At 32.9% G+C, this 12,386-nt stretch overlaps 1 protein-coding gene across 3 annotated transcripts in view; it reads right to left on the bottom strand.

Annotated features, from left to right (window-relative positions):
* The window catches only part of mpp7a (MAGUK p55 scaffold protein 7a), a 272,588-nt gene that overhangs the window by 160,054 nt on the left and 100,148 nt on the right, over positions 1-12,386 (bottom strand). The window lies entirely within an intron of this gene.

The following is a 12,386-nucleotide window of genomic DNA, read 5'->3' as shown; positions in this document are numbered from 1 at the left end:
CATAATACCTTATAATAACTGTAATAAGCCTGTATAATAACTCATAAGTATTTACTGCAGCATTCGTAATATACATACTATACACTACAAGTATTTAAGTAAGGGTTTATAAAGAAAGAGCTTATAATGCCTTATAATATCTGTTCATAAGTGTTGTAATGCACTATAACACATATTTGGTATATATTTTGGTATAATGCATTATAATATGCAGCTATGATTCCTCAAATTAATCTTTTATATAAGAGCATAACACATTATAAAGCCTTATATACAGGTATTACTGACTTTAAGTGAAGTGAGTTTTCATATGCTTTTTAGACATAAAGTACATTTTATTATGTCGCGACAGTAATGACTCTATATAAGGCTTCATAATGTGTTACGCACTTATATAAAAGCTTAATTTGAGAAATCATAGCTGCATATTATAAAGCATTATACTAAAAAATACCAAATATGTGTTATAGTGCATTACAACACTACATTGTGCAATGTTCTAATGAACATATATTATAAGGCATTACAAGCCCTTTCTTTATAAACCCTTACTTAAATACTTGTAGTGTATAATGTGTATATTATGAATGTTGCGGTAAATACTTATGAGTTATTATACAGGCTAATTACAGTTATTATAAGGTATTATGCCTGTCATATAATGTGTTATATGCATGTATAAAACATTATGAGTACAGGGTTCATAGGAAGTGTTACAGACTATTTTTGTGGACGATATATTGTCCCAGAAATGATTGCGATACACAATATTTTTGTAATTTTAACACTATTAAATGCCACTGACATAAATATATCAGAATAGCATAAAAAAAGCAATTAAACACTTTTTTTAAAGACAACAAAAACAAGAATGAATCATGTATAAAATACGCATTTCTTCACCTGTTCACTGTTATATATGTAAACAAACATACAAATAAACACAACAGACGATTATATCACGATTATCAAAAATGTTTTAGGTCATGTTCATTTATTGTATGATAAATCGATATTGCAATTATTGTGACAGGCGTAACTGTAGTATACATTGTGTGCATATATCTGATGTAGTGATGTAGTTTGTTTTAAACAAACCAAAATAAAAATATAAAAATAACTCTTGCTCTTCCTTTTCTGGTGCGGTCATGATGAGAGTCAGTTTCATCATCATCATAAAGTTTTGTTTTTTTTTTGTTTTTTTTGCAACTGCACTTAAGGACATTTTTTTAAGTCCTTGATTCAAAATTCTTTTTATTCCATTCTTGTTTCATTCATTTTAAAATGTCTAGTTGTGTCTCTAGAATAAAAGAAATGCCATGTGAGCTGTTTTTTGAACCAATACATTTCCATTATATAATTTTTTCATGATTTTTTCATGCCTTTAAGCCAATTTTTTTTTTATGAACATACGATTTTTAAAACATCAGTGCAGACATGGACAATAAAATCATAAATCATCTACAAAAAATATATTAAAATTAAAATTTATTACAATAGACCTAAAATGAATCCTAAATATCCTTAATAATAAAATATTTGTGTCAGATCCTGAGAGCTACATTGTTTGTAGAGCTAAAATATTGAATTAATTCTGAGCTGATGTTTTTTATTAGCTCAAAACAGATTTTCTCAATCAATAAATGTAAATGCAAAAGATTGTAGACCACTTTTCCGTGACTTTTAATTTCAAATTCCATGACTTTTCCACGTTTTTCATGACCATACAAACCCTGGAATTTAATAAATGGAATAAAGGCTGACCAAAATATAAGAAATGAATAAAAGAAATGCCATGTGAGCGGTTTTTGTGAAAAAAAAAGTACTCCGGTGATCCGGTATAACACTGCTTTAGTCCTGTGGAGGAGTGGACGGGTAAAAACGATAGGATTTCTGCTCTTGCTCATAAATAAATATATTTATACATGCAAACATATCGTTGCCTCTGATTGGCTTTGAACAGCACTGCAACACCAGGGGGCAGCGAGACGAACATGTTTTAGTCTTTGCAATTTCATATGTTACTTTACAACATGTGTAATAATGCCCTGCTAAGCGCAGCTCAGCCACTGAACTAGTCTTGGTCTTAGAGTCTCTGTAAAACGCCAAATCCACCAGAGATCCTATTTAAACCTATAGTTACTTGCACTTGCAGAGGTGAGTAGTCCAGGGCCGAAAAGTAAAAATCCACCCCGGGGTTTCATTGGATTTTCACTTTTAACTAGTGTAAACAGAACTGTTCTAAACATCTAAACACCTCAATTGTACTTGGCTGGTGGTGTTTTTCCTCCATAGACTAATTCTAACCATTTGTTTCTTAGCTCTGAATTACTGGGTAAAGTATATAAACACTGATGTGTTATTCGCACAAATAACACAGGAATGAACTGCATGCTGTTCCTAGCGCTGTTATTTAGCTCCTATCTGACGAGACGGCGTCGCTGCCCGGCTTCAGCTCTACCTGTGGGCGGTCCCGAGCCGAGGTGGGCGGGGGCATGAATAATAATTCACGGGTTGATGCAGACACGGTGCTTTTCCTGATTGACTCGTTTTTTTTTTTTCGGAATATTTTCTTTTAGTAGCTGCTGCAGACAATGAGGAAGAGGTTGATGAAGAGCAGCATCATAAACAACTCAGAGAGACCTACTGTATATCACATAAAAGAACAAGAAAAAGTGGATTTTAACGAAAGGACATCTTTAAGCATACTTTTAAGATGCATCCATGGCTGAAACTATATTTTTTAATATACTTTTTTATTAGATAAAACAAAGAATGAGCAAGTAAACTAGTATTTTTAAAGGAATTCTTGTGTTTTCAGTGGTGCGTTCGTCCCCGGCGTGAAGCAGACCGAAGTTAACGACGCTTTCAGTCGTCTCAAACTTTCACACGTCCCTCTCCGGAGAGAGGGATGACACCGGAACAAATGAGAGAGTGAAGGAATGGCGACGTTTAGAGCTTCATTATTCAGACTCTTTAACGACGCTGTGTGTCAGATGCTGCTGGAAACATTCTCTTCTCTCCCCCCACTCTCGCTCCTTTCCTCTCGTTTCCACGATAAAAACATCTTCCAGTCATGTGCCACAGATAAAAAATGAACGAGGGAGCTAAAAAAGAGGAGAAGAGACAAGAGAGGGAGAGTAGAAGAAAAGTGTCTGTTTTATGACACGGGATCAGGATCCAGAACAACATTCAAGATGTGGCTAAAGAAGAGCAGATGGGAGCGGGCTGGGGGTGGAAAGACTCACTGAGCATGCTCAGACTGTGCTGAACCTCATACCTCAAAACACTCACGGAGATAGTGATCCTGATGGTACAATATTATCAGAGGTGGAAAGTAACAAATTACATTTACTCACATTACTGTAATTGAGTGGATTCTATGAGTAATTTGTAATTTTTTAAGTAGTTTTTAAAATAGGTCATTTTACTTTTACTCAAGTGGGACATTCCAGGATTTTGGTACATTTCAGGGGGGGTCACTTCTGAAAATTTGATCTTCAATTTGATAATTTTTAGTCATATATTTATTAAATACAGGTAATCGACTATCAAAAAGTTTGATTCGTCAAGCTCAGGTATCAAAGCAGTTTTTTAAATTAGATTATGTAATATATTTGGTAACTTACAGTAACAGGGTTGCGAGTAACAGGGTTGTAAATCTAGGCTAAGTTGTGGTTTACCCCAGGATCAGATGCTAACTGTAAAATGTAGCTATGTATACAAGATCAAGGACAAACATGGTTATATAAGTATATAAAGTAAATTTTGACTCTACTCATTATTAGTCTTACAATATGAGTAACAGGGTTGAGTTCACTGAGAGACACACACAACTTGGACTGAAACATACTTGGAAAAAAAACTTGAAAATTGTTAGAGCACTTACTCTTGGTCTTGCCATGTGGGCAGAAAATGTCCTTGTGATGTCACTTCCTTTGTGCCAGTAGACAGTAATATTTGTAACTCTTTCTCTGCAGGTAAAATTCCTTATGGTAACAGGGTTGAGCGCATGTTGTGGGACACGACTTAATAGCATAAAAACTGTAACATGCAAAACAATGTAGACCAAAGAAGTTGTTTTCATAAGTAAAGGAGATGCATATCAACAATTTACAAGAGGAAGTCATTTATTTAGAGCTTATTTTAATTGTTAAATTTGCCAAAGGAGTTGGTCACCCAATGTGTGGGACAAGAGAAAACGGCTATTTTTTGAGGTGGTCCAAAGGTATTCAGTCTTTTGAATAATATCTAAGGAGCTTATTTTTCCACCGTATTTTACAGTTTGTCTTATAACAAGTACATTGTTCACAAAAAAATAGTCATTTAGATATTTTGGATATGTACATTTGAAATTTAAGTGGTGGGACAGGAAATGTACCAAAATCCTGGAATGTCCCAAGTACATTTTGACACAAGTAATTTGCTTTGCTATAAATAGCAAAATAATAATGAACTGTAAAACTATAAAAATACGGTTTATAGTCGCCTACATGAACATAACTTTAACAGTAAAGAAAAAAAATGGATCATAGAAACCCATACCACTCGATTTTGAAAATGTTTTATGGGGTGGTCTGAACATATACTGCCTGAAAGCTCCAAATTATTATGTGGAATAATAATTTATATATATATTAATTAATAATAATTCATTTATGTTTTTTTGCACTTTTTTACATCAAATAATTAAAAGTAACTATGTAACTTTTACTCAAAGTACATTTTAAATTGAGTACTTTTTTACTTTCACTCGAGTAGATTTTCAGATGGGGAATTTTAGCAAAGTAAAGGTACTTTTACTAAATTACAATTTTCAGTACTTTTTCCACCTTTGAATATTATACATTATATACATTATATTATACAAAAAAATTTTTATTACTACACAAATATGGAAAATTAGCTTGAATTGAATTGAGTAAAGATTTATTTTATTTTAGCTAAAATTCAGATTATAGAGGGCAGAAATGAAAAGATAGGAAACTACAGAATTTATTTTTTGGAATTTAACCTCAAACAGAAAATTTGGTAACACTTTACAATAAGGGTCACAAATAACAGTACTTATGACAGTAAATAATAATAAAAGTAAATAATGTCTGAAATAATTATAAATTAATACTAGTTACTACACTATTAAACATTCCTAAATTTTAATACTTCATAATGTTATAGAAATAATCATAAATTGAGGCATTAGTTAAATGAGATTGTAAAGGTTAATACTGTATTATCTAGTGTCAACTAATAATTAGTTAAGATGTTCTGTAATAAGTACTGTTAATTAATGTACCCTTATTGTAAAGTGTTACCAAACATTTAACTAATAAATGTTACACTAACCATTTGTTTTTCCAATTTTCATTATTTTAAAATGTCCAGAATTCTTCGTTTTACTCAATACAAAAATATTAAAAAGCAATGAGTGCAGCCTAATGCATGCTTAAAGAATGCATTTATTAGAAAGGGGTTCACAATATAGTGCAAATTTGCCAAACAAAATGGAAAATTAAAGAATCAAGTAAACATTCCTGGTTTTATTTTCCATGGAATTCAGATGAAAAAAGAAAAAAAGGGAAACAAATAAATAAAATTCTTCTACACTACACCAGATGGGTACAAATGGGTAAAAAATACATTTACAGATAATTTTGACTTTAACTTTTTTTCCAAACTGCTTTTTGAAATGTCACAAAAATGTAGTTTACCATCCGAATGTACAATAACCTATAATAAACGTATAAACTAAGTGATAAAAATTACACTAATTCAGACAATAGGAGGACCAACGTTACCAAATTATGCTAAATTATTATTATTTAATTGCTTAATTAATACATATCGGAATGCACAAAAATACACATAAACAGAGGTTTCCTTTTCTTAGAAAGGAAAGAAACATTTTATAAAATTACATTTAATGTGCATGAATTCACAATACTGCACATCACTGTACTTTTATACACAGTGAAATTCCCTACTCATATACATTACTAGTCAAAAGTTTGAGTTTCATCATTATTTTTTAAATGTTCTGCAATACTAAACTCATCCAAACTATGAAGAAAAACATATGGAAATATTTAGTGAACAAAAAAGTGTTAAACAAACCAGAATATTTCTGTTTCAGTTTTATATTTTAGATTCTTCAGAGTTTTGCACATCTCTGCTGGATTTTCTCAGTCAGTTTTATGAGGTAGAGTCACCTGGAATTCAGGCTTTCAGTTAACAGCTGTGCTGAACTCATCAAGAGTTAATTACTTGAATTTCTTGTCTCTTAATAAAGTGTTTGAGAGCATCAGTTAAAGTAAAGTAGTGAAGAGGTAGAGTTACAGGTATACAGCGAGTAGAGCATATTTGAGTAATGTTCTAATCCAGGTTATGAGAAGCTCAACTAACTACTCAACTAAGTAAAGAAAATCGTTATAATGATGAAACTGGCACTCGCCAGGAGCACCCCAGGAAAGGATAGAAGAGCAAGAGTTTCCTCTGTTGTACAGGATAAGTTCATCAGAGTTACCAGCATAAGAAACTGCAATTTAAGAGCACCTTAAAGCTTCTTCACAGAGTATTTTGGTTTTTGTTGTTTTTTTTTTTACAGTAATTTTAAGTCACTACATGATTCCTTATGTGTTCCTTCATAGTCTGGATCACTTCACTATTCATCTATAATGTAGGGAAAAATAAAAACATTGAATAAGAGAGAGAGAGAGAGCTGGATTCGTCCTCAGCTCAATAACAGATCTGCTCTCTTAGCAAGTGCAAACAGTCAGCAGCAGCAGAAGCAGCAGCAGAAGCAGAGCGTATTACTGCAAGAAGTGAATAAAATATTACAGAATAAATATTATAAAAGCGTCCGGCTTTAACCATCTCAGCCACGTCTCATTTTTCCATCACTCTCTCTCTCTCTCTCTCTCTGTTCTGCAACTCAACACTTTTCCTAAAACATGCTGCGGCTCACGCGAAGAGCAGAGTCTCACGCCAACGCCACCAACAGCACACACACATCACCTAAACAATTACACTATACTCTCTACTCCTTACATCCTAAAACAGCCTCATTACTCCTGTTCCATTTCAGCTGGTTTTCATTCCGGCTTCTCATCGTTCAATAAAACCCCTATCCAGATAAATCTCTCCATCCAGATAGAGTGAATCTGATCGTGATTGGATGTAGAGAAGTATAAACATATACCATTCTGACTCCCTTGGTTTATACTGTGATCCATCACACCTGCACATTGTATTTGAAAGTATTTGAGAGTATGTGAGTGTACTTTAGTGTAGCTGAGTGTATTTAAGAATATTTGAAAGAGTTTGAAAGTATTTGAGTGTGTTTGAGAGTGTTTGAGAGCCTTTGAGTCTATTTAAAATTTTGAGAGTGTTTGTATCCAAGTGTATTTGAGAGTATGTGAGAGTATTTGAGTGTAACTGAGTGTATTTGAGAGTATTTTAAAGTATTTCAGAGTGTTTATCTTTGAGAGTGTTTGATTGTATTTAAGTTTTGAGTGTATTTGAAAGTATTTGAGCTTATGTGATTGTATTTGAGAGTGTATTTGAAAGTGTATTTGAGAGTATTTGAGAGTATTTGAGGGTATTTGATTGTATTTAAGCTTATGTGATTGTATTTGAGTGTATTTGAGAGTGTATTTGAGAGTGTATTTGAGAGTATTAGAGAGTATTTGATTGTATTTGAGCTTATGTGATTGTATTTGAGAGTGTATTTGAGGGTATTTGAGAGTATTTGATTGTATTTGAGCTTATGTGATTGTACTTGAGAGTGTATTTGAGAGTATTTGAGTGTATTTGAGAGTATATTAGAGTGTTTGACAGTATTTCAGAGTGTTTGAGCTGGTGTTTTAGCTTGTTATTGTATTTGAGAGTGTATTTGAAAGTATTTGAGCTTATGTGATTGTATTTGAGAGTGTATGAGAGTATTTGAGAGTATTTGATTGTATTTGAGTTTATGTGATTGTACTTGATAGTGTATTTGAGTGTATTTAAGAGTATTTGATTGTATCTGTGCTTATGTGATTGTACTTTAGAGTGTATTCGAGAGTATTTGAGCTTATGTGATTGTATTTGAGAGTATTTGAGTGTATTTGAGAGTGTATCTGAGAGTATTTGATTGTATTTGAGCTTATGTGATTGTATTTGAGAGTGTAATTGAGAGTATTTGAGTGTATTTGGGTATTTGAGAGTGTATTTGAGAGTATTTAAGAGTATTTAATTGTATTTGAGCTTATGTGATTGTATTTGAGAGTATTTGATCGTATTTGATCGTATTTGAGCTTATGTGATTGTATTTGAGAGTGTATTTGAGAGTATTTGAGAATATTTAATTGTATCTGTGCTTATGTGATTGTACTTTAGAGTGTATTCGAGAGTATTTGAGCTTATGTGATTGTATTTGAGAGTATTTGAGAGTATTTGATTGTATTTGAGCTTATGTGATTGATTGTATTTGGGTATCTGAGAGTGTATTTGAGAGTATTTAAGAGTATTTAATTGTATTTGAGCTTATGTGATTGTATTTGAGAGTATTTGATTGTATTTGAGCTTATGTGATTGTACTTTAGAGTGTATTCGAGAGTATTTGAGTGTATTTGGGTATTTGAGAGTGTATTTGAGAGTATTTGAGAATATTTGATTGTATCTGTGCTTATGTGATTGTACTTTAGAGTGTATTCGAGAGTATTTGAGTGTATTTGGGTATTTGAGAGTGTATTTGAGAGTATTTGAGAATATTTGATTGTATCTGTGCTTATGTGATTGTACTTTAGAGTGTATTCGAGAGTATTTGAGCTTATGTGATTGTATTTGAGAGTATTTGAGAGTATTTGATTGTATTTGAGCTTATGTGATTGATTGTATTTGGGTATCTGAGAGTGTATTTGAGTGTAATTAGCGTGCTCTCTCTTTGCTAATGAGTTCAGTATGCAGATACAGTACCTGTTCTTTATTTAGGAAAGCCTGATGATGTGTTTTTTTAGAGGCCCAGTAACACTAATGAACTCTCACGCTACTCATGCAGATTCTGAGCAGTTCTGACCTGCTTTATTCTGTTTTGATTGACCGGTCATCCTGAGGTCAGCAGGTACGGCGGGCTGTGGGCCGGTGGTGTTCTACAGTGCTGCAGGTGATGGATGGGGCTGTTTTGAGGGTGAAGCTGGGGGGTGGTGTTCGCTGTGGGCGGTGTGGGGACTCCAGCTCGGGGGAAATTGCACACAGGCTGGTTTTAGTTGGAGGCAAATGGGCTTTTAAGTTGGGTGTTTAAGGTTTTAATGCAGTGTGGCTGCGATGCATCTCATTCGGAACGAAACACAACTATGTCCAAATGACTGAAGTCACCGTTTTACCATTTTTCACCTCATTAAATCGGTTTCAATTGTTTAAAGATAAATAAATAAGCATAATAATATATTGTGCATTTATTTGGAGTTTTGTGAAATGTTTTTCTACATAATAAATGAATAGTGAAGTGATCCAGACCATAAGGGAACACATAAGGAATCATGTAGTAACTTAAAAAGTGTTAAACAAACCAAAATACTTATCTGGGGCAGTCCTGATGAGAGCCAGTTTCATCATAAATTTTCTGATGATTCTTGAAATATTTCAGATTGACTGATCTCCACTTCTTTAAGTATTTATTTCTTTATTTAGTTGAGTAGTTAATGCCATAATATAGGGATTTCTCCAGATTATTTCAATATATTTGATGCTATTATGTACTGTAGAAGCTCAAAAGTCAAAAGTCACAATTTCACAATTAACAGACAGTTGTTCAGAGATTAAATTGATTTAATGCTAAATGCTAAAAGTTAAACCCTAAAGATTTTCTAGTAAGAGGAAAGATATCTGGTAAGACTCAAAAATACAGAATATTTGGCACTATGATATGTATGAATTCTACCAGTCAGGTATTAAAGGCAGTAAAGTTTCTCCAGCACTAAGGCTGGGTGCAGCAGAATTAGCATTAGCCGCTAACTGCAGCGCTAGCTCTTTCTCCATTCATAGGTGAGTATATTGGACTGTAGTCTGCATGTTTAACATGTTAAAACAAGCTACATGGTACAAACTGCTAGCTGATAGCGCCCTGGGTTACCGGAACCCTCAGGGTTCCTCAGTCTAGAGATATCAGGTGGCATTTACTAGCGCTAAGCGCTTCTGCTAACCGCCCTGTTGAAAATATTGGAAATCTATGCTTACTGTAACTAAACAGAAGCTTTACTCACCCAAATAAACAGTTTTCAGGAGAAAAATCTCTGTAGATTACTGTGCAACACCCTTGTTCCTTACTAGTGTCGCTTAAAATGATAACAGACCAGAAAATAGACGTTCATTGATCGGCCTTAAGGTCCGAAAAATACGGTACTGTAGAGGCTCAAAAGTCACAATTCACAGATTTTTCACAGGTTCTTCACAGATTAAACTGGATTAAAGCGAAAGGCTAAAAGCTAAAAAGCTACAATCCCTTCAGCTTGCTAACAGATTATCTAGCGAGTAGATAGATAGATATCTGGCCTTAAAAATACTAATTATTGTGTTACAGAGCTTTTTATTGTGCACCTTCTATTTTTCTATTATTCTACAAATTGTCAATGTTCAATGAAAAAGAAGTATCACAAAAACAGCAACTTTACAGGAGAGAGAAAAAACCTTCTAAAGTTCCAATGGAAGTCAATGTAAAACGAGTTTATTTCAGGTCATTTTAAAGATTTCCTATTGGTCCGTTCATCCAGAAATTTTGGCACGGTGTGAGGAACAGTTTTTCTGTTTAAAATTTCTACTTAACTAAAAATGGACATGTTTTTCAGCAGCATTATAACCCCCCACTTTAATATTTATTTATCTTTATTTTATTTTATTATTTTTTATTATTTTTTTCTCTTTTTGAAAATATTATTTGATATTTTTTATATTAAAATTACTTTGCGACTTACAATTACTTGTTAGACTTGTTATTACATAGTGTAATTTTCTTTTCTTGTCCTTTACTTACTAATGAATATTTTAAGCAGGCTTGGTAAATTGTATAATACAATGTAGGGGTGGGCGATATGGCTTTAAAATAATATCACGATATTTCAGGGTATTTTTGCGATAACGATATACTTGGCGATATAGGAAAACTAAAATAATTCATTCATTTCAGGAATATAGTATAATAGTATAACAGTATAATCATAATGTGGTAAAATAAATAATATAGCATAAAATAATATAATGCAGCAAAAAATATAGCAGAATATTTAGTGCATGCATATAAACTGCAAACTAAAACTTATATTATACAATAAATACACCTAAAGCTTCACAGTAAATAATAGACTACTTTTACAACAGAACAGCCCTGTTATCACGATATGGATTTTTAATATCATGATATTTCTGTATCATGATATATTGTATACGATATAATATTGCCCACCCCTAATACAATGTACTTTAAAATGTTAAATAAAATACTGATCATAAAAAAAACATCTAAACAATAAAAAAAGTGCTATTTCTGTTTTATAACAACCAAATCCATCAGTTCCACTGTGTTTACACAACCTTAAAATCTAAATATCGCAGTAAAACATTGTAAAAAAAAAATGCTGGATGTTTTTCTCAGCCACTCTCGCTGATCCTTCACTCTTACACACTCGCGCTATTACTCACTGCTCCCTCTGGTATTCAGCAGGTTTGGAGGTAGGAAGTGGTAATTGGTGCTTTCATCACTGTCAGTATTAGTCTGCGTGAGGGTCTAATACGAGTGAAATGTGTTTTCTCATGTGTGAATCATAAAGGGGGTCCTGGAGGCGAGGCCGGTGTTTAAAGAGGCTGATTTATGTCTGCTCAAAGGAACGGACGATTTCAGCCCTAATTGAGAGTGATACAGTTACTATCACACAGAGACGCCATTCAGAACCACAGCAACCACCTGCTCACGCTTTACATAACCCAACAACACCGGACCAGAGCTGATAAATATGGCTGTCTGGGAACTACTGATCATTTTCATGATTTTCCTTTAGAAATCATTGATTGTTCGGATCAGCATTTCTCAGTTTCTGAATCAGTTTCTCTGATTTTGCTATTTATAGGTTTATGTTTGAGTAAAATGAACATTGTTGTTTTATTCTATAAACTACAGACAACATTTCTCACAAATTCCAAATAAAAATATTCTCATTTAGAGCATTTATTTACAGAAAAAAAATGAGAAATGGTGGAAATAACAAAAAAGATGCAGAGCTTTCAGACCTCAAATAATAATAATAATAATAAGAAGAAGAATAATAATAAGAATAATAAAAAAATCAATATTTGGTGGAATAAACTTGGTTTGTTTTTTAATCACAGTTTTCATGCATCTTGGCATCATGTTCTCC

This window comes from Astyanax mexicanus, chromosome 15, assembly GCF_023375975.1.
Source record: "Astyanax mexicanus isolate ESR-SI-001 chromosome 15, AstMex3_surface, whole genome shotgun sequence".
Lineage (NCBI taxonomy): Eukaryota > Metazoa > Chordata > Actinopteri > Characiformes > Acestrorhamphidae > Astyanax > Astyanax mexicanus.
The sequence above is the reverse complement of the archived record's forward strand: the minus strand, read 5'-3'. Positions and strand labels throughout refer to the sequence as shown.